We start from the raw sequence: 23,234 nt of genomic DNA on the forward strand, positions 1-23,234 counted from the left end.
GTTATATTGAAACAGGTAGGGGAATTTGTGCATCTGGGAAGTTTGTTTACTAGGAATGGAATGACTGAGAACGATATTTATATATGTACGTGTGATGTCACTGAACTCCTTCTAAACGGCTTAACCGATTTGCGTGCGGTTTTCAGCGAAATGTAGATCTTTGCGCTGCGCGTGTTCGTAGATATTAAAATTTTCAATCGAGTCCGTAAAAGAAAAGTTAGAAGCATAAATCTTTTTTTCATCGACTTACCAGGGTTGCATTCGACGAGAATGCATATACAAAAAAAATTAAAGGATGTTGTTTTTTTGTGTTTAAAAAAGTTTGTTTTTGAATGTTTACAATCGACGTTTGCTTTTTATGGATCCAATCAGATTTTTTTTACATTCCTTATAATTTATTCCCACTTATGTCTTCATATTGGATTTTTGGTAATACTAAAATAATATTAACTGACATTCAATTCATTTTTCAAAATCGCATTCATGAATAAAGTGCACCCCTGTTGGTAAGAAGAGCCGAGTTTGACATAATCAAATTAAATTCTATATTTGAAAATTAATTATTTTTTGTTTCAGAATTCAACCATTAACCATTACCTAGTAACCCACTTAAATGCAATATTTGAATATAAATATTTTTTTGTTTCGGAATTTCATCATAAACATGTACCTAGGTACCTACTTTTCTTTTCTTTTATTCAGATAACAAATAAAAATACAATATTACAACTAAATACAACTTTTACATTATTTAAATACATATATTTACATTAACGTTTACCATTACGTAAAAGAAATAAACAATATCTCTTATTAACTTCAGGGTGCCTGGAAGAATGACTAGACAGGTGCCACCGTTTTGTAGCAACAATTCACGGACAGTGTATACTTGTAATGCCGTATTAAACAGACTTCGTGAACTCGGCAATAGTTATTCCCACGTATCGGATATATTTAGTGTAGGGTATTGTTCCTATAGAACAAACTTTTTGAACTTTTTCAAAAATGGTGAATGGTAATTATATTTATTTATTCATGCATTTCATAATATATACAGCTTTTGTTCACTTTGCCCAGCTGTATGAAACAGGACTTATGATTTTCTTGTTGTATTATTTTAGAATGTTTTATTATTTAAACTTTCTACTGAATATGCTGTAAAATTTTTAGGTTAATTTTTTAAATATAAACCTTTCAAAATTTTTAGGTTTGATTTTTTTTTTATAAATATTGGGTGTAAGTAAATTTATGTTGTTAATATATATATATATATATATATATATTAAGCCAAATATGTTAGTATTATAAATTTTTGAAAAAGGCAGATTTGCCGTTTATGTTAATAAAAAAATGTGTACATAATGGGGAGTGACGTCTTACAATAGTTTATTTAATTTAAATTAATAACATTTTAAGCATAACATATATAAACTACAAAAAAAAATTAACGATGTTTTTAATCAGTGTTACATAAAGAAGAATTATAAATGTAGTTTTTCACTTCTTTCTTAAATATATTGTATTCCTGACTGTACTTTTTATTATCTTTGTTCATTTTATTAAATAAAAATATTCCTCTGTAAGTATAACGATTTGTCTTGTTAGTTTTCAATGAAAAGTATTTTTCCAAGCTAATAGCAGGCAAGCCAACGTTCGGGCAGGACAATGTCGGTCGGGTCCGCTGGTAATAAATAAACAAACAGATAAGCACACTTTCTCATTTTTAATATTAAAGATTACGCATTGTTAAACTGATTTTTAATTATGAAAAAAATAAATAAAACAACTTTGTTTTTAACCACTAATTTATATTTTTCACCGACCGGTTTCAAAGCAAACAAGCTTCTTTGTCAAGGTTTACGTAACTAATGAATTGATTCCTTTTTATTTCATTTCTATCATGTTCACTAAATACTACACGTGGACCCAATAAATCAAGTGTTTTTTTTCTTACACGGGTGGTAATCTGATATCATTATTTTCGAAGTAAGACAGGAGAGGACTAAAAGAAATATTGTTTATCTGGTTATTAATTATTGTTTTCTTATTATGAATCGCTTTTATAATTTCTAATATTTTATTTTCAACATGAAGTACTTTTAATCCAGTGCCTTTATTGAAGTTATGATTATTTTCTATCAGATGATTTGCGAATTCAGAAAAATTATTATTATTTAAGCATCTTAAGTGTTCTTTTACTCTAATATTAAAGTTTCTTTTAGTTTTTCCAATGTAGATTGAATCGCAATCATTACAATTTAATTGGTATATTCCAGATTTATTATATTTATGGACTTTGTCTTTGTGATTTTTTAACAATGTTCCTATATTATTAGTTATGTAGAAAGCCGGTTAAATGTTTGATGGTAGGGAATTTGATAATTGTTTTGAAAAAATGTCATTTATAAAAAGAATCCGCCTCCATTGTTTGCGTGGGTTTGCTTTATTTACTGTGGGAGTCGAATATAAATATTTGTTTATGAGTTTGCGTTTTTGTTTTTGATTTAATATTTTATCAATTAAGTTCTCATTATATCCATTATTATTATTATTAGCAATCTGTTTTATTGTATTAAGTTCTTTTTTAAAATTAATATCATCTAGTGGAACGTTAATTAACCTATGTATCATTGAATGGAATGCGAAATGTTTATGGGCAATTGGATGATTTGAAGAATTATGAATAATTGTGTCTGCATATGTTGTCAATATTATGTATCTTTTTTGGGTGATACCGTGTATGTTGGATTTGATCCGACGTTTCGGCTACCATTGCAGGAGCCATCTTCAGGGAAAACTGTGTGTTTTATAGAGAAATGTATGTGTTTATGTACTAGTAATTTGTACCGTGTCACAGTCAGCAATAGGCACATTTCTAGTTTTGTAGGAAAGAATAATTATGTTTATGTACTAGTAATTTGTACCGTGTCGCAGCCGGCAGTAGGCACATTTCTATTCGTTTTTGTCATATGTAGTGCTGGGAACCATGTTGAATTTAATTTAAGCCCGTCGTCTTTGTTTATATTATTTGGATGTCTGTGTATTTCAATTGCCTCTTTTATTATTCGTGCACTATAATTACTAGGTTTATGTAGAATTTTTGGTTCAAAGGCGAAAAAATGTCCTGTGTCTATAAAGTGTTCCGCTATTGCGGATTTGTCTGGATGCCCAAGTTTACACGCTCTTTTGTGTTCGTCAATTCTCTTCTTTGCTGTGCGCCCTGTTTGTCCAACATACACTTTATCACATCCTCGGCAACTTAGTTTGTACACGGCTTCAGTTTCCAGAGGATTTTTATCTTTTGGGTTTACTAAATGGTCTTTTATTTTTCCCACAGTCCCAAACGTTGTTGCAATATTTTGTTTCTTCAGCACTTTGGCTATCCTGTCAGTTACATTCTGTACATATGGCAGGTATGCAGTCCCTCTGGTAATATCTTCTTCCTTGTTCTTCTTTGTCCCTTGCCCAAAAACCCAAAAAAACCCAAAAAAGATACATAATATTGATAACAGTGACCGTGAAAACCTTCGCACCTATTCTGTATATGTTGGTTTACGGTATATATCGAAATCAATTTTTTTATTTTTTATTGTCAAAGACAAGTCGAGAAAGTTTAATTTTTTATCTTTTTCTATTTCTAAAGTAAATTTTATTTCTTTACGTAATGAATTTAGGAAATTTAGAAATGTCTGAAGTTCTCGATCCGACCCTGTAAATAAACAAAAAACATCGTCCACAAAACGGCGTTGATTTTTAATTATTTGTTTTAAATTTTGGACCTTCTTATTTGGAAACCATGCGAAACGAGGATCCAGTGTATTATTAGACTTTATTATAGTAATATTTCATCTCAAGAGCTGAAACATGATTCGTTACAATATATGATATTGCCGGCGTAATAATAGAACAGTTTTGGTATTTCCTTTGTCAAGAGCTGTTGTATGGTCACTGACTCTATAAATCAATTAATCATTTAGTTCATTCAAAAACTTAACTCATACACTGTGAATCAAAAGAAAATTTATCTAATGTCTTCTAATTAAAGGTGCGTATTTTAAAGATTATTTTACACGCCGAATTTATTTGTTTGTATTTGATTTTTCATTTATTTTTGATTATTTATTTATTTATTTTATTTATTTTATTTATTTTATTTATTTTATTTATTTTATTTATTTTATTTATTTTATTTATTTTATTTATTTTATTTATTTTATTTATTTTATTTATTTTATTTATTTTATTTATTTTATTTATTTTATTTATTTTATTTATTTTATTTATTTTATTTATTTTATTTATTTTATTTATTTTATTTATTTTATTTATTTTATTTATGTTATTTATTTTATTTATTTTATTTTATTTAGAAAACATACAGTCATACAAAATAAGTACTAAAAACAACAATTTTTAACATAAAAAGACCAATTAAGTTTTCATAAATTAAAAAGATATAAACATTAAATGTGACAAAAAATAAAAAATAAATAAGAATTTTAAGTGAAAAAAGGATAATTGTTTACATTTGCGTTTTCCATGGAGGTAATAAATTAAAATAAATAAAAATACCGAATGTACACTCCGAGCCATCCACGCACACACATGAACGCACATATAAAACATACACAAACATATACATTACATGCGGCACATATACATAGCATAAACCACTCAAGATGTACATTCAGCAACTATCCCAAATAATCGACCCCATGAAGAAATTTTCTGTACAAATGCAACGTGCAGTTAAAAATGTCTACATCAATACTGAGTCCGTTATAATTTCTACAGGTAAGTCTAATGAATGAATTCGGGGTATAATTGTTTTAACACTTTATACAGGGTGTTCTTTAAACCCGGTCACATCCGAAACCACGATGATCAGTATGAGCAAGAAGACATATTGGCACATTAAAATATTTTTTTAGATTAAATAATTAAAAAAAAAAAAAAACAAAAAAAGCAAATGGTTGCTTACTTCTGCAGGGGTGAAACGAGAAGGGGGAAGAGGGGAGTCTGATACCACGCCGCACTCCCCTCATTTTTCCCCTGCAGAAGTCAGAAACCATATGTTTTTTTTAATATTTAATTTTTTTAATTTTTCTTTGTTCTAAATATTTATGAAAATGTGCTAATATGTCTTCTTGCCCATACCGATCATCGTGGTTTCGGATGTAACAGGGTTTAAAGAACACCCCGTATACATATACAATTTATTTACATATAAGGGCGGGCTACTGCCTTAAGGCAATTTCTTCCTACCTACCCAAACCGTTCAGTTTGAGAAAATTATAAATACATGGACATATTGAATCTTACAATTTTATACAAAACTAGCTGACCCGACAGACGTTGTCCTGCCCGAACGTTGGCTTGCCTTGGAAAAACACTTTTAATTGATAAGTAGGTACCTAGGTACTTGTTTGTGATTAAATTCCTAAACTAAAACTTGTTTATATTCAAATATTGAAGTTAAGTAGGTACTTGTTTATGGTTAAATTACAAAACGTTTTTTTTTTTCAAATATGACATTCTTTTTGCAAAGTTCAAACTCCAGTCTTCTTACCATCAGAGGGATGTACTTATGTAAGAATACGATTTTTTTTAATGTATTGAATTCAATATTATTTCAGTATTACTAAATATCCAGTAAAAATAAACAAATGGGTAAAACATCGTATGTTAAAAATGCTTTTTTTCGTAGGACTTTTTCAATGTACAATACAAAATTTAAAAATATAGATTACAGAAACATCGCTCTGTCAGATTTCAAATTTACACTAAAAATGTATTATGTAACTTAGTAGACATTATAATAATAAATATGTACATCTCCCCCCCCCCCCTCCTTATCCTCTCTTCAAGCATTTTTGTCCTTATCCCGCCCAATTTACAGTAACTTAATGTTCTCAAAATTAATATTTTAAAAATCTTTGATTATTGAGTACTTGAAAATAACATTTTTATATGTATAAATTGTATGTATTTATTTGATATGTAATATATATTTTCTTTACTAACTTTGTATACTATGTGGAAATCTGTTATTAGTTCTGAGTTTATACACTATATCTGTTTGTTTACTAAAAATATGTATGTAGAACTGTTGATTTCCCTAATAAAATAAAATAAAATAAAATAAACTAATAAGGAAATAATCTGATTGAGATCCACAAAAACAAATGCTGTTTGTAAACATTGAGGATAGAGAAAACTTTTTACGCGCCTCAACATTTTTCTCGCAACGTTGTACTCTAAAAATAATTGCCACTTTTTCACAAATTGAAACACTTCCGCTTGCTAGTAGTCATGTTTAAAATTCAAGGGTTACGTGTTAACTTATCTGACATCACCCGCGCGTAATGTTCATTGTGCATTGACCATTGCCCATCTTTATATATGCAGCAGCGAGGCTTATTACGGGAGTAAAAAAATATTCTCACATCTCACAACATCTTCGAGATTCTAATGTCCGTACAATCAAAACTCTTTATTGCTCAACTGTTCGCCCTCTTCTTGAATATGCCTCAGTGGTCTGGTCTCCATTCTATGTCAATCGCATAAATCACATTGAATCAGTCCAACATCGCTTGCTTCGAAAAATAGCGTGGATGCTTGGACTAGAGAGAGATAATTATTCTTACGCTGAAATAGAGTCAATGTTAAATATTTCTAGTCTACAAAAACGTAGAACTAATATTGACTCCATATATATGTTCGGCATACTAAATGGTATAATCGATGTTCCATTGATAATGATTTAAAAAAATATTATTAATGAATTTTTTAGAGTTTAAACTCTCAAAGGATTGCTCTAGAACTAATAAATCTCAGCCGAAATCAAGTGAGAGTTATCACAAGAGCCCTTATCATAGAAAATAGATGACATACGCACACGGCTACTATTCGGCCTATTCGGCTACTTTTTAAAATATTCGATATTCGGCAGATTGGTATGCAGTATTCGGCCATATACCGAATACCAAATCATGAAGAAAAAACGCACATATGTCGGATCAGAAATTATAAGTTTATTAGCTTTTCTATATAAAGACAGCACAGCATGTGTTAGGATAAATGAATCATACACATCGTGGTTTGACATTCATAAAGGAGTCAATCAGGGATGTGTGATGTCACCATGGCTGTTCAACGTGTATATTCAATATTCCGACTCGTAGATTGAGAAACAATGAAGTACTGTTCATCGATCAGCATAGAACAAACTATGGCCTAAATTCTCCAATGACCCGCCTTTGTCGTATTGTTAACTCAAGACAGGATCTGGACTTTTTTGGTTTAAGTTTACAACGATTTAAACGAGCACTAAATAAATAGACCAGATCTTGTCTCGATGTCCCTTATGTTTGTCAATGCTTCTTCCTTTTTTCTTTAAATGTTTTAAACTACTCTTTTATTGTAATATTTAAACCTTATAAATTGTATACATGGACAATGTCCGTTAATAAATAAATAAATAAATAAATAAATTTGCACTGGTTAAAAAGCCCAGAGAGAATAAAATACACGCTTTGCCGGACAGTATTCAAATCCCTTCACGAAATGGCTCCAAAATACATATCGGACCTTTGTATTGGGGAAAATACATGGCAAAGGGAACCTACTCTTAGGTCAGCATTTGATTCGGGAAGAGGAAAACTTGTCGAAATCCGGCGCTTCCCTCTGCCTGGAACCGATTGCCTTTAAACTTACGAATCATCGACAGTCCCAGTCAGTTCGGATCCCAACTAAAATCCCACTTCTTGAGACTATCAATTCAATTCAATTCATTTATTTTAATATAACATATACATTACAAACACACATTTAATACGTACATATTATTTTAAAAAAATACATGAAAGAGATTCATGTCAAAGTAGTAGGAGAATCCTGCTCCGTAAAACCCCTTCGGATACACGGAACAGATCAATATCCAGAGCGATGTTGTTCAGCATAGCGGTAGCTCTTCCAACAGGCATAACCATCGGCAGGTTGGTCCTGTATATCGGAATATGAAACGATCTATGCTGACGCTGTCTTAGGTAATTATCAGGAACATACAAACCAATGCTCATCATAATCTCAGGATTATCGACAATACCGCGCAACAATCGATAAAAATGTGTAGTCAAATACACATAGTTGTAGCCGAGCATACCCTGGAGAAACTCGGTCGGATAGAGCCGAGGATAAATAATACCCGCACTCTCTCATGTAGAGATATCTCTGAAACTTATTTTGGATTTTCTCTATCATAAGAGAGAAAGTCTCCCAATATAATTACAATTTTGTCCCGAAGTAGCTCTAAACTGGATAGCACCTTATCGAAGAACAATTGATACATATTCGTCTCACTCGCCGCAGGGAAATACAATACACAGATGAACGTAATATCTAAAGATTTTACGTCAGTTTTATCCAGAGATCTTCATTAGACGTTTCCAAAACAGAAAAACGCTCGGCTTGCAAGTTTTTCCTATTTCTCACAGCCAATAAACACCCCCCACCCTGCCTGTGGCCACCGCGATCTCATCTTAAGCTTGGGTTTCCTAGGACAGCGGTGCCCGTATCTTAACGGCCGTAGTGAACGGTGATGCGCTGGACAGCCGTCGTAACGGTGATTAGAGAGTGGTTTCCTAGAAAAACGTTGTTGATAACACTGTTCTCTTAGGAAACCACTCTCTAATCACCGTTACGACGGCTGTCTACCGCATTATCGTTCACTACGGCCGTTAAGATACTGGCACCGCTGTCCTAGGAAACCCTAGCTTTACTACTGTAAAATTACTATCAAACATTCAGAGTCGAAAACGCTTCCATTTAACCAAGTTTTGGTTAATGTTATGACATCAAGGTCACAGGCTGAAACACTTATAAAAATCCTCGCGTCTCGTTTTTAAAAATTCAGTTTATCATCTATTGTATTATCGCTATCTCGCCACTTTACTGTGGAAGTCGCGGCGCATCTCGCGGTTTTACATCCCACTCTCTGATATATGATTTACGCGGCCAATTCTCGCTTCGCAAAATTGTATCTACGGCAATTTTCGGGATTCCGATTTTGAATGACGAGTAGCCACCCCGCGATTTGATTTTTGTCACATGAAATGAGGCGGTACTCGCCAATGAAGTCAAATAAGAGGACATATCGTCGCTCGCAGTGTCCTTATGGAACGGATAATAGTGATAAGACTTTATTTCCTCTTCCCTCCGCTTTCCCAAGGTGCTTTTGTTTGTAACAGTTTTACAGTCTTTGAAGAAGGCACACCGGGGAGGACTGCAACCGCCGACTCCGTCGTCGGGGGAACCGTTACCGAGGTACCACTGGAAAAATCACTTGAACCAGCGGCAGCCGTGGCATAGTCAATGTTCATGGGCATCATACCCTATAATATATTATTTCACTTTACTCTAGTTAGAACGTCAGTTTAGGTATACAACTGTAAAGCGCCCTTGAGGTGATTTTTTACAAAAATGGCGCTATATAAATCAGTCAAATATTATTATTATTATAATTCCTCTGTACGTGTGATGTCACCTCCTAAAACTCCTCCTAAACGGCTTAACCGATTTACGTGCGGTTTTCAGAGAAATATAGATCTTTGCTCTGTACGTGTTCGTGGATATTAAAATCGCCAATATAATGTGTAAAAATGAAGTTCAGAGCATAAATGTTTTATTCGTCGATCTACCAGGGTTACATTGGAGGAGAATGCGTTTACACAAAAATGGAAATATGTTGTTTTTTTGTGTATAAAAAAGTTTGTTTTTGAATGTTTATAAACGACATTTGCTTTTTATGGATTCCAATCAGATTATTTTCTTAAATTCCTTATAATTTCTTCCATTTATTTCTTTTTACTGGATGTTTGGTAACACTAAAATAATATTAAATACAATACATTTTCAAAAATCGTATTCCTACATAAGTACACCAGTCTGTTGGTGAGAAGATCGGAGTTTGACGTTTGTAAAAAGAATGCCATATTTGAAAAAATATTTATTTTATGTTTTGGAATCAACCATAAACAATTACCTAGGTACCTACTTATCAATTAAAAGTATTTTTCCAAACTAATAGCAGGCAAGCTAAGGTTCGGGCAGGACAACGTCTGTCGGGTCCGCTATATAACATAAAAAAATTAAAAAAAACATTGTGAAGTTGTAAATTGTAATAAGGTGCCGAGCCGTACTTACTAAGTTCACAAAGCTTAGATTTTTTACTCGCAATTTCAACCATATGTGAGATACTTTGTCAATGTTGTCGGCGAAAACGCCAATCAGGTACTTAGACACTTATGTACAGATGATGCACTAGTTTACATATCAGAAGATAATTATGATAAAGTGATAAATAAGATTAATTTCAATTTAGGAAATATATCAAAATGGTTAAAAGTGAATAAATTAAAATGAAATATCTCAAAAACGAAATATATGAATATTGGGCGAAAAAATATACCCCAGGGATACAATATTAATATGATTATTTAAATTAAATTCTGTGGATGGAATAAAGTATCTCGGAGTTTACTTGGATAGATATTTGAATTTCAAAACACATTATCAATATGTAACAAAAAAAATCATTTATGGAATATTAAGAGTAGTGTTCTTATATATAAAACAATCATATGTCCACATATAAATTACTGTTCTTTCATTCTTTTTTTATGTAATGAAGGAAAAATTAAAAATATACAAATTCTTCAAAATAAGGCGATGAGGATTATACTCAAAAGAAATATCTATTCTAATGTAGAAAGAATGCACAAAGGAATTGGCTCGCTCACAGTAAAGCGACGAATTAAATATAATGTAGCAATTTTATACATTAAATAATTAAGAGGATGAATAAAATAAAAACAATAATACGATTTAACCAACAATGTCATACTTGTGAAACAGGGGATAAAAAAAGATAAGATTAGCAATGAGGAGAAAAACAGAATCTCAAAACTCATTGTACGAGGGATTGAAGCTGTACAACGAGTTACCTGAAGAAATAGGTATTGATGATTTTCAATATATTTTGCTATAGCAGGGCTAAATAATGTTTATTTGCATAAATTATGGAAAATAAATTATTAAACAGTACGTCTTCATGTTTTTTGTTTTTTTAAAATGTCGGAACTTTAGAATATACCGTCTTTACTAGCGGTAACACAATGTTACATCACCGCGCGCAAAGGGATTATTTACCACAGACTTTTAAGAGTTAACAAAAAAAAGCCTAATTTTGGGCGTTTTAAAGAGTTTTAACTTATTTATATGTTTCGGTTACAACCGAAACTATCAGAGAACAGAAGCCGAAATTCGATTTCGGCTTTTGCGAAAAATCTTGTTTCAGTCAATCACTTCTTCATAGAAACAAAATATTTAAACACGCTTTGAGAAAGCCATAAAAATACAATTCAAACGAATTTTCAATGGAGAAATAAATTCCTTTTAAATTACTTACCGAAAATTATTGTTCATTGTTTAAAATCAATAGGGCGAGACAAAATATGCATTATTTAAAAAATAGAACGCATAACATTATTATTTTTTCTATACGCACCCACTGGTGCAAGGGAATCCACGCATCACGTTTGTTACTTGGAATATTACAGTAATATGTCAATGAAATATTACAGTAATATGTCATATGCGAATTTCTGGCAGCAAGGTTGTATAATATCGCATGTTGTATGATAACGAAAACGACTTAACTAAAAAAAAGCTTAAAATTAGTTAAGATCATAAAACGACTTCAATGAAAAATAACTTTTATTTGCGGGTGACCTTTTAAGGTCATATTTTAAAATTCAAAATTATAAAATCAATTGATGACCGTCATAAAATACAAGATGACCTACATTCTTTGTTATTTTAGTCATGAAAACGACTTATTTTTTAGTATAAATAAAAATAATAACAATCATAGTTTACTAACAAAATTAACAATTACTTTATCTACTACATTTATTTATTTGACGGACTTATGCAGTCCATTCTAACGATGGCAAATACAATTTCTTATAATAAATACAGGCACTAATAAAATTAATTTAAATTAAAGCTAGGACAAAAAAAATACTACCTCAAGACAAGATCCGGTCTATCTTAGTGAATTTTTAAATCCATACAGACTTACACCAAAAAAGTCCAGATCTTGTCTCGAGTTTACAATACGACACAATCGGGACATTGGTGCATGCTAGCTATAGTTTGCGATGTGTTGATCGAGGAACAGCACATTATTATATCGGAACATTGAATGCCACCTGTTCCAGTAACGATGGTAAATCAATTAAGCCATTCAGCAAATTAAACATAAATATGGAGTCAATGTCATTTCTAGGTTTTTGTAGACTTGAGATTTTGAACATTGAGTCCATTTCTCCTTAAGTATAGTCTCCCCTCTTGAGGTCAATCATCCATGCTACTTTTCTTAGCAAACAATTGTCTTAAACACACTATAATAGGCTTGTTTTGCGTTTTTATATCAATTTTCGGAAACAGAGTCTCATGTTTGCATAAAAAAACTGATAAAATTGATTTGATCGGTACATGATCAGTGATCAGTCATTTCCCATCACTAGTGACATTAGTTTGGCAGCTGTCATTTTAATCAAGCTATATTTTAAGGACTATAATTTGTTATGCCTTTGCAATCCGAGCAACCAAAAAAAAATATTCGTGTTTTTACTATTTCATTGTATGGGGCGCGTTTGTGTATTTATATGTCAATGAGCATTGAGCATGTTAGGTTTCATAATTCGAATGAGTAAACACTTTGATAATCCAAAGGCCCTAATTTCATTATATTATACGTTTGTCAGAAGCCATTTGGAATACGCATCTCAGATATGGAATCCTCAGTATGCCATATACATATATAACAAGAATAGAAAATATTCAAAAAAATATTATAAAGTACCTTAAATACAAAACCGGTATTTCTTATGTATCAACTCTCGCTGCCTCCACCTACCATGAAATCACTTCTCTACAATACCGCAGAATGTGTGCGGACCAACTACTACTTTACAAAATTATGACAGGAATAGTTGACTGTACAGAACTACTTAGTTTAATAACAATACATGTGCCAGCCAGGATTTGTAGACGGTACCACCTGTTTCATGTACTAATAAGTCAAACATCGTATGTTAAAAATGCTTTTTTTCGTAGGACTTTTTCAGTGTACAATACAAAATTTAAAGATATAGATTACACAAACATCACTCTGTCAGATTTAAAATTTACACTAAAAATGCATTATGTAACTTGGTAGACATTACAATAATAAATATGTACATCTCCCTTCCCCTCCTTATCCTCTCTTCAAGCATCCTTGTCCTAATCCCGCCCAATTTACAAAAACTTACTGTTCTTAAAAAAAAATTAAAAAATCTTTGATTATTGAAAAATATTAACGAGTAAATGAAAATAACATTTTTATATGTATAAACTTATATGTATTTATTTGATATGTAATATATTTTCTTTACTAACTTTGTATACTATGTGGAAATCTGTTATTAGTTCTGAGTTTATACACTATATCTGTTTGTTTACTATAAATATGTATGTAGAACTGTTGATTTCCTAAATAAAATAAAATAAAATAAAATAAAATAAAATAAAATAAAATAAAAAAAAATAAAATAAAATTTAAAAAAAAAAAAAATAAATAAAATAAAATAAAAAAAAAAAAAATAAAATAAAATAAAATAAAATAAAATAAAATAAAAAATAAAAAAATAAAATAAAATAAAATAAAAATAATTTGACCACACAGATATCGCATTTCGACAGCATTCAGCCTACTTTGTTCCTTGTTTTTTCAATTCCATACTTTGCTCCAATACACCGGGGCTCCACTGTGAAGCGAATATATTTTTGAAAACAGTTTTTTTTACAGCGTTAAAGGAGAATGGATTGGTTTATAACTCTTACGATATTTTTAATGACAAACTCCCGCGTCCCAGCAGCACCAGCGTACTTCTCAAAGGGTAATATATTATTATACAATTATTTATTTATTAACGGACATTGTACATGTATACAATTCATAGGGTTTTTATATTACAATAAAAGAATCGTTTAAAACAAATAAAAAAAGAAAAGAAGCATTGACAAACATAAGGGACATCGAAACAAGATCTGGACTATTTATTTAGTGCTCGATTAAATCGCTGTAAACTCAAACCAAAAAAGTCCAGATGTTGTCTAGAGTTAACTATACGACAAAGACGGGTCATCGGAGAATTAAGGCCTTAGTTTGTTTTATGCTGATCGATGAACACTACTTCATTGTTTTTAAACCTACAAGTCGGAATATTTAATTTTACTTGTCCCAGTAATGATGGAACATCGATTATACCATTTAGTATGCCGAACATATATATAGAATCAATATTAGTTCTGCGTTTTTGTAGATTAGGAATATTGAACATTGACTCAGCATAAGAATAATTACCTCTCTAGTCTGAGCATCCACGCTACTTTTCGAAGCGAGCGATGTTGGACTGATTTAATGTGATTTATGCGATTGACATAGAATGGAGACCAGACCACTATTCTAGGAGGCATATTCTAGAAGAGGGCGAACAGTTCAGCAATTAAGAGTTTTGATTGTACTGAAAATAATAATTATTTTATTTTCTAAAACACGATCAGCACGGCACAAACATTATCCTGATTGGGTTGTATTATAAACTCGATACAGGAGAAAGTATCTAGGCCTCGATTATGCACGCTTTCTTCATCTGTACATATTGAGACGGTATACTTAACTTATGTACTATCTGTATCTTACATCGGTATGTTCTACCTACTGTCATATCGACATGTGATCGAAACAAGCCAATTGAATGACAGCAAAAATTAGTCCGCGTTCCTTACTTCATTAAAATTTAAAATAGTTCTCATTTATATTTTATAGGCTTCTGTGATAAAAAGTGCCCACTTCAAAGCGATTATAAACTCCAATAAATCCCAATTGAAGCCAAAATTTCCCCCTCGTATACGATTATTATATGACTTTTGACAATTACTAAGACGGCACGTTTAATGATCGTCTGTATGTATCTACCGATAGACTACAAAGCCGGCTCCTTTGACGTCTCGATACGTACACTCAGAAAGAAAGTAAAACAGAAGCAAAAAATACAAAAACAATTTTTTTTTTATATGGCAGAATCTAGCGACATCATTTATTGCATCTAGCCACTCGTTTCAGAAACTGACAGTTATGTCGGAATTCAATTCAACTTCGAAGTTTACTTATTTCTTTCTTATATTTTAAATAGGCTTTTAATAAAAAAGGGGCCAACCACAAAACAATTAAATACCATTATATTCTATGGAAAGTTAATTTCGTCCGCAGTAAAATTGAGTTTTTTGTGTGAAAAATAGAATAGGACAAAGATACTTTAAATTTTCATGCGAATATACACATTTTCAAAAATAAATATCGATTTTACTTTATACTGTCTCGATATGTATCGATGAAGAAAGCGTTTATAATTGCCCCCCCTTTCGACCGGCAGATTGCGCCTCTTGAAATTTAAAACAAACTTGGGTACATTGGGGACTCACAGATAAATAATTCATTAAACTGGAATGTTGGACCTCGAATTAAACAACGCCGTGGTGGATATTTGACTGACATTATCTTTAAAACATCAAATATTATTTAACCTAGCCAGACCGAAGGTGGGGATTCGAATCCCCCATATATCAATATGGTCAATTTCACTTTATGTATACAAGCATTCGGCAAACTAGCAAAAATGTATATAATTTACGAATGAGTAAAATATGTCTACGCGAAAACATGAATAAATTATTCCACGGTCATAAACACTTCCAACGTTTTATTCTTCTGATGCCATATACAAGTAGGCGCTGGGGTCGCTTAGTCCCCCCGTTCGGATCACGTGTAATTTTTGAATGCTTAGTGAGCGACAGGTTAACATGTCTTAAAAATATCCGATTTATGTATTTTTTTTTTTTTAAGTTCAACGTTCATTAATAAAATTACTCTTATTAAATGACCCTTTACTTATTTATTCGGTTGTGTTAATCAATGTTTCCGCGTGTAAAATAAAATTTTAGAGAAATTAACAAATTGCTTTTTTAAAGAATATAATTATCTTACATTTGTTTTATGATTATAATTTTCGCGATCTGGCAACATGACGCGGCGACTTCACGCATGCGCACGGTTAAAGTGAGGCAAAGTGGGGGGATTTTTGGACACAGTCCGATGTATTCAAATATGATTCTACGCTCCTTCTGGACCATTCTATGATTTGAATTATAATTTAAACAAAATTTTATCTTATGTTCTTATTGGCTACTTGACATAATATTTATTTATTTTTACTTTTCAGATGGCAGCAATGTGTTTGAACATATTCCTTATGACAACAAAGGTACAGATCAACACATAAATACCGAACATTAATTATGGTAAAAAAATAAATAAGCATGCCGTTTCCCCGTAAGGATAGGCAGATAGGATAGAACGCTACATCACTATATCTTTGCATACATATCTTTCCTCTACATTCATACATCTTCTCATGCACGCGCGCCGATTGTTCCGACTTTTAACACGTCCATCTTTGAGTATTATGTTGGATTTGGTCAAGCCATGTCTTTCTCGATCTTGCTCTATTTTTGCATCCATCAACACTCGCATTGTAAATATTTTTAGCCGTTCTTTCGCCGTCCATTCGCTCTACATATCCAAACCATCGCGGAGCTCCTTTCTTGATTTTGTCGATAATGCTTATCTCAGCCTTACATAATGTAGAGATCTCGACATTTGTGCATCTGTCGTACATATTTTTACCACACATTCGCCCGATAGATCGCATTTCGACAGCATTCAGCCTATTTCATCCCTGTTTTTTCAAGTCCATACTTCACTCCCATACCCCGGGACTCCATTGTGAACTGCTAATTTTGCCTCTTGCAAAAAACATTTATTTGCCAAGGTTGATTTAAGTGTACCGTTCACTCTGTTCCCGGACTCAGCCTCCTTTCAATATCTTTCTCAGTCATTCCATCCCTAGTAAACATATTTCCCAGATACACAAAATTTCATTATTGATCCTCATTATAAAAAATCGGTTTTGTCGATTTTAGTAAAGCATAATCAATTCGACGACCGGTTGTCTTTTTCGCACAGCATTGGGGAGGCATCTGTGAGAAAGTGACAGAAATACATGTTCCAATACCTATGCATCAAAACTATCTTGCAACAGAAATCCAGCATGTCTGCAAGCATTTGTCCATACCGAAAACATGGTTTTTTAAACTAACTGGTATAAAAGGTACAAAAAATTCGTGCAACAAATGGAGTCCCTAGGAAAGAAATCCAGCCTGTCTGCAAACATTTGGACATACTTAAAACATCGCTGAATGGTATGAATCTGGTACAAGAAGAAATATAAAAATTGGAAATTGTTTTCAGGCGTTGCCTAGTAAGTTAAATAAAACATCCAAATGAATCTCGCCCACTTTAAAAAAGGTTTCGGCTCTTTTACTTCGCAAGAGTCAACAGAGGGACGAGTCGAGGAAATATGGACGTTTAAACGTAGGCAAAATAATGAATGATACACAATGTGAAAACTGGTCACTCAACCCGGCCAATGACAGGTCATAAGGCTAGACTTCAATATCCCGTTCTCAAAATGTTTTGACTCTGTTACAATAAATTTAGATCTTAAAGGTAGGTACAGATAATGAGCTTTTATTTTTGTCCAGTTGCTCGAGACAGCGCTCCTCTGGAGGTGCAGCGGACGCTGTGCTCCCTCAAGACGGAGCAGGGCGAGCTGGCGGCACGCGCGTCGGTGAGCCGACACATCATAGGAGCGTGCCAAGCGCGTGAGTATCGCATCCATTACACGAGCCGTGCACGGTCGAACTTGGTTGTGACGATCGCGGAAATGGCGAGATCTCGGATATAATGAGGAAACCTTTGATACTGTCGACCATGATCTTTTATAAAAAAAGCTGTATGATATCGGTTTCCCGGATGGTATGTTAAAATTAATGGCGAGCTACCTCCAAAATAGAAACCAATACGTCTTCTACGGTCTATTCGCGTCAGAGTGTTTCCATACTTTCTCGGGTGTCCCGCAAGGCTCTAACCTGGGTCCATTGTTGTTCTCTATTTTTATTAATAATATTAAAAATGACATTTTAAACTCGCGTTTTCTGTTATTTGCGGATGATTTAAAACTTTTCTTAAAGGTGACAACTTTGAACGATTTTCGTCTTCTCCAAGCGGATATATCTAATATATGTGAATGGAGAAGACGAAAAAAACTTAGGTTTAATGTTTCCAAATGTTCGGTCACGTCCTTCACTAGGGCCAAAAAAACTTTATTTTTTCGCTACAAAATTAATGATCAGTATCTGATACGAACATCAAATGTTAAGGATCTGGACGTTAGATTTGTAAGCACCCTGACATTTCATGATCGCATAAAGGCAATCAGTGGTAAATCATTGAAGATTTAAGGATTCGTTCTACGTACTGCCAGGGTTTTTGAAAATACCTGCGTACTGAGAACTCTTTACAACTCCTCGGTGCGAAGTAGACTCGAGAGTGGCTCGATGATTTGGGGGCGACATGAACTGAAGTACTCTCTTATGATAGAGAAAATCCAAAATAATTTTCTGAGATACATCTACATGAGAGAGTTCGGGCATTATCCTCGGCTCTACCCGACCGAGTTTCTCCAGGGTATGCTCGGGAATACCGAACATAGATTTAAAACAATTTTTGAAATAAGAACATAAGTAATAAAATCCAAATGGGGACTTACTTGGTACCGATGACGCTGCGCATTGGGATCTGTTTACGTTAGTGCGGATCAATGGAATACGAGTAATTTTTGTCATTTTTTCATTTTGACAGTTGTTTAGCGCCAAAAATTATGACTTACAGTCCTTTAATCTTTTGAGAGCTCATATTCGTGTTTGTGTTGATTTTTTTAAACATTTTCTCTATAAAGGACTAATTTTATAAATTGCTTGCATATATAAAAGTGTTTTTGAGTTGGTTTAAATCATGAAAATTACGCCGAGGAAAAGGGAAAAGATTATAAGCTAAGTGAACATGTATAAATGACTCAGGACATTGCAAATGAAGGTTTTGTGAGTCAGGGAGCAGTCAGCAAGATTGTTAAGCAGAAAAGAGAAACAGGGTCAGTTGAAGCAAAGATAATTAGGAAATGTGGAAGAAATCGGAAAACTAGTGTCCGAGATAAAATATCTTTAATCTGAAATATTAAGTTAAACCCCAGAAAAAGAGTTACAAACTTCAACGAGATTTGGCAGCTACTGGGGTGATGATACATGACTAAACAGTACGAAGAAGACTCATTGAATCTGGAAGAAAAGCAATTTGACTACAGAAGAACCAACTCCTGATGAAGCAAAGGCTCATTTGGGCTAGAAAATATACCAAATGGACTGAAGAAGACTGGAGGGAGCTGCTGTTTTCAGATGAGACCCGCTTTCTCGTGCAGGGATATCGCACAAAATTTGTTAGAAAAAGTGGGGATGAAAACCTTCTGTGGCTCATATTGACCAAACGGTGAAATATCCCGTGAAGAAGATGTTTTAGGGCTGCTTTTCGTATATGGGGACTGGATCTTTGATACCAGTAGAAGGAATGATGAATAGCCTAAAGTATAAAGCTCTATTGGAGCAGCACTCGAGTACAGAACTGAGTAAATGTTGTCCATGTGGGGCTGTATTTAAACAGGACTCGGCTCCTTGTCACGTGTCGAAGTTTATGCTTAGGTATTTCAATGATAAAAAGATAACTCTTTTAGACTGGCCTGGAAATTCACCTGACCATAACCCTATAGAAAATTTGTGGGCGATTTGTAAATCTAGGATACAAAAATTGGACTGCACCACCGAGATAAACATGATAGAAGCTGTGCTGTTATTCAGATGTGGTTTCGAGATGACAGAATAAAAGGAAATTGCCGAAGTTTAATTGATTCCATGCCAAAACGTGTTCAGGCTGTTATAAAAACAAAAGGAGGACATAAACAAATCTTAAAATATAGCTTGATTAGAATGACAGTTGTCAGCAAAAGTGACGACATAACTTTGTAGTAACGTCTAAGGAGTGATTTATATTGACACGCGAAAAATCATTCATATTTGGTACGTTAATTTATTTGTTTAATAGTGCTTGACATATAAATCAACATAATTATATAAAATCAGGTTATAAATTTATTTCAACAGAGAGGGAAAACATTTTTGAGAAGGGAATATGAAAGTCTAGGCATTTACAGGGCTTATGACCTGTCATTGGCTGGTTTAAGTGGCCACTTTACACCTGGTAAAGGAAGAATTATGAAAATTGGAAAATTGTTTTCAGGCGTTGCCTAGTAGGTGATTTGGTTCAGCCGGATTAATCTCACCGGCGTGATAACGGTTTCTGCTCTTTTACTTCACAAAAGTCATATATAGTTGGATAATTTATAAAGCGCTATTTTTGTGAAAATCACCTCAAGGGCGCTGTACAATTAATAAATATCACAGTACGTCTCGCAGCTACAGAGCGGACGGTTGGGATTCTAGTTCCTCGTTTTCAATTAAGATCAATCAAAAATTATAACAGATAGGAGCTAGATTACAGGACGTCTTGCAGCTACAGAGCGCATAGACAGTTAGAAATTTAGCCCCCATTTACACATTTTAAAAATTGACAAATAAATTTAGTGTATTAAAAAATAATAATAATATGAATAATAAAAAGGAGTAAGATTACCACACGTCTTGCAGCTACTAAGCGCATAGACGATTGGAATTCTGGACCCCATTTACAAAATTTAGGTATTTTAAAGTTGATATATGAAAGCTAGATAACCAATCATCGTGCAGCTACAAAGCGCATGGACGAAAGGAATTCCAGCAAAGTTAAAACAATATCAATAAATTTATAAAAAATAGAGCATAGTAGTAAATTGGTCAAGTGTTCATGCCAAGAAGTAAGCAACAAAAAACTAAATAAAAAAAACACTGTTTCAACTCCATGGTTAACAAAGGGAGAGATGTCCGAAGAGAAGCTTTTGTAGACAGTAGGTAGATACCGTCGCCATGTGGCCCGCTGGCTGCTAGACAGTTTCTGGAAACGCACGTGTGTAGTACTATTATGCCTTTTATTCCAATGACTTGGTGTCCATTTTGGTCTACGCTCAGACGCTGAAGTCTTTGTGGGCATTTTTTCCAATTCATGTTATAGCTTAATTTTAAGATGTATTTTTCGAAAGAGTATTTTTGTAATTATATCTCTTTGTAAATAATATATGTATGGAAAAATAAACAAATAAAAAAAGGTACATCGTAATTTTCTGTAGTGCTGTTTTGTACATTTGAATAAATAAATATCATTAATGTCAATCTATTAGGCCTCTCTTAAGCCTGTTGATTGGCTATAAAAAAAATAAAAAAACACTTTTTGTATTTACATCACGGCCAGAATTTCAATATTTTTACTTGTGATTTGTCGTATTTTGCAGGTGAAGTGAGGGAGCAACTTCGCCAAGTCCAATATGTTCTTCTGCGAGAGATGCGTTCGCTACGGGACGAAATTCGGCGCACTCCGCTCGCGACTCCCGTGGTCTTCAAATACATCTAGACTCTATGGCCGTTTTCACACCTGCCACGCAAATCCATACTACGGCCGTTTTCACACCTGCCACGCAAATCCATACGACCCGATATTTTACCGCGCTTATCCTGCAAACGCATACAAAATCTGTTACCTTTTCACACGCGTTGTAAAATGAATACGACCCGGTCTGTCAGACATAAATCTGTTGGGGTGTGCTTAATCGCAAACGATTATTATCAATATTAATAGTTCGAATAACCGACTTAGATTATTCCCGTAATCGACTTTTTATTTATGGATAATGCGTTGTTTTTTCAAAACACTTATGAAGTATGAAGAATGAAAGAAAAAATATTAATTAAAAATATATAAAATAAATATGCCTACTCTTATAATGCTTTATTGTATACACTAACTAAAAAAATACATAAAAACTTATGTATTGTACTCGTAATATTATTATTATTGTAAAAAAATATTTTTCGGTCATTTCTGTTTAGAAAAAGGTGTTTTTTAATTAGGTATTTTTTCTATTTTTTGTTATTATTATTACTTTTTTTTAATAAAAGAAATATTCCTTCACACAGGTTTTACCAAGGGGACCATTGAGAAAGAATGGTGTATTTCTATAAAATAATTTAATTAAATAATATTTCGGAAATAATAATAATAACGCGTAAATCAGGGAATTTTCATGCATCTAAGTTTTGCTCAACGAAGTTCGGAAAAAGGTTTCTGGAAAGTATTGACCATTCCGAATTTTGAATAAATATTAAAACACGAAAAATCGAATAGCCAATTCAAAAGTGTCGTAATTAAAAAATATTACTTAAACCTTTTTGATAGTGATAGTTATTAATGTTATTTATATAGATGGTGTAAAGTACTATGCTCTATGTTTCTTTTTGTTTTCTTACTATTTCGGATGTATTCACTATGTATGATATTATGTATTGTCACAAAAATGTCTCATTTTTATTTACGGTCCCAAATGAGGTTTTTTGAAATTCCTGGAAGTATAATATCTAAGATATGTATTATATATTTCATAAATAAAATAAAAACAAATATAAATGTATATATATACTGAAATATTCGATACTTTTGAGGCATTTTTTTCAAAACTGTAATTATTTCATATGTGTAATACTGTCTGTAGCTCTGATTTAATATAAAGAAATACATTATGCTACATTGCCTCTGTCACTTCAAAACTTTACATTTTTATATTCGTGCTTTTCTTGTCTGATAAAGTTATAGGTTTTAATATTTTTTTGTTTTTTTATTTTATTTTTGTTTTGTCCTTAAATAGTACAAACACAATACATGAATGTGCTAATATATTAACCTATATATAATTATTAGTCGGCCTCGTGGTGTAATGATAAGCGCATTTGTCTCCCATGCAAGAGGTCTCGGGTTCGATTCCCGACATGGTTGATAAGAAATATTTATTTAATATTTTATATAATAATATTATAATAATATTTTATTTAAAAATGATCAAGATACGCTGCGATTTGTGTACCACTGCAGTAATCTAAGCACCATTAGGTACGGAAAGGGAATGACGACGACG

The 23,234-nt window shown here is 32.6% G+C and overlaps 1 protein-coding gene and 1 long non-coding RNA gene across 2 annotated transcripts in view; one reads left to right on the forward strand and one right to left on the reverse strand.

Moving 5' to 3' along the window:
• The window catches only part of LOC148271676 (uncharacterized), a 70,338-nt gene that overhangs the window by 7,883 nt on the left and 39,221 nt on the right, over window positions 1–23,234 (reverse strand). The window lies entirely within an intron of this gene.
• LOC148271677 (uncharacterized) lies at window positions 1,666–21,686 on the forward strand. Its single transcript, XR_015825044.1, has 4 exons — window positions 1,666–1,684; window positions 16,392–16,433; window positions 17,773–17,892; window positions 21,561–21,686. It is a non-coding gene; the product is annotated as an uncharacterized LOC148271677 (long non-coding RNA).

Source organism: Micrasema longulum, unplaced genomic scaffold (assembly GCF_059751315.1).
Source record: "Micrasema longulum isolate JH-2025_06_02 unplaced genomic scaffold, ASM5975131v1 h1tg002739l, whole genome shotgun sequence".
NCBI classification, from domain to species: Eukaryota; Metazoa; Arthropoda; class Insecta; order Trichoptera; family Brachycentridae; genus Micrasema; species Micrasema longulum.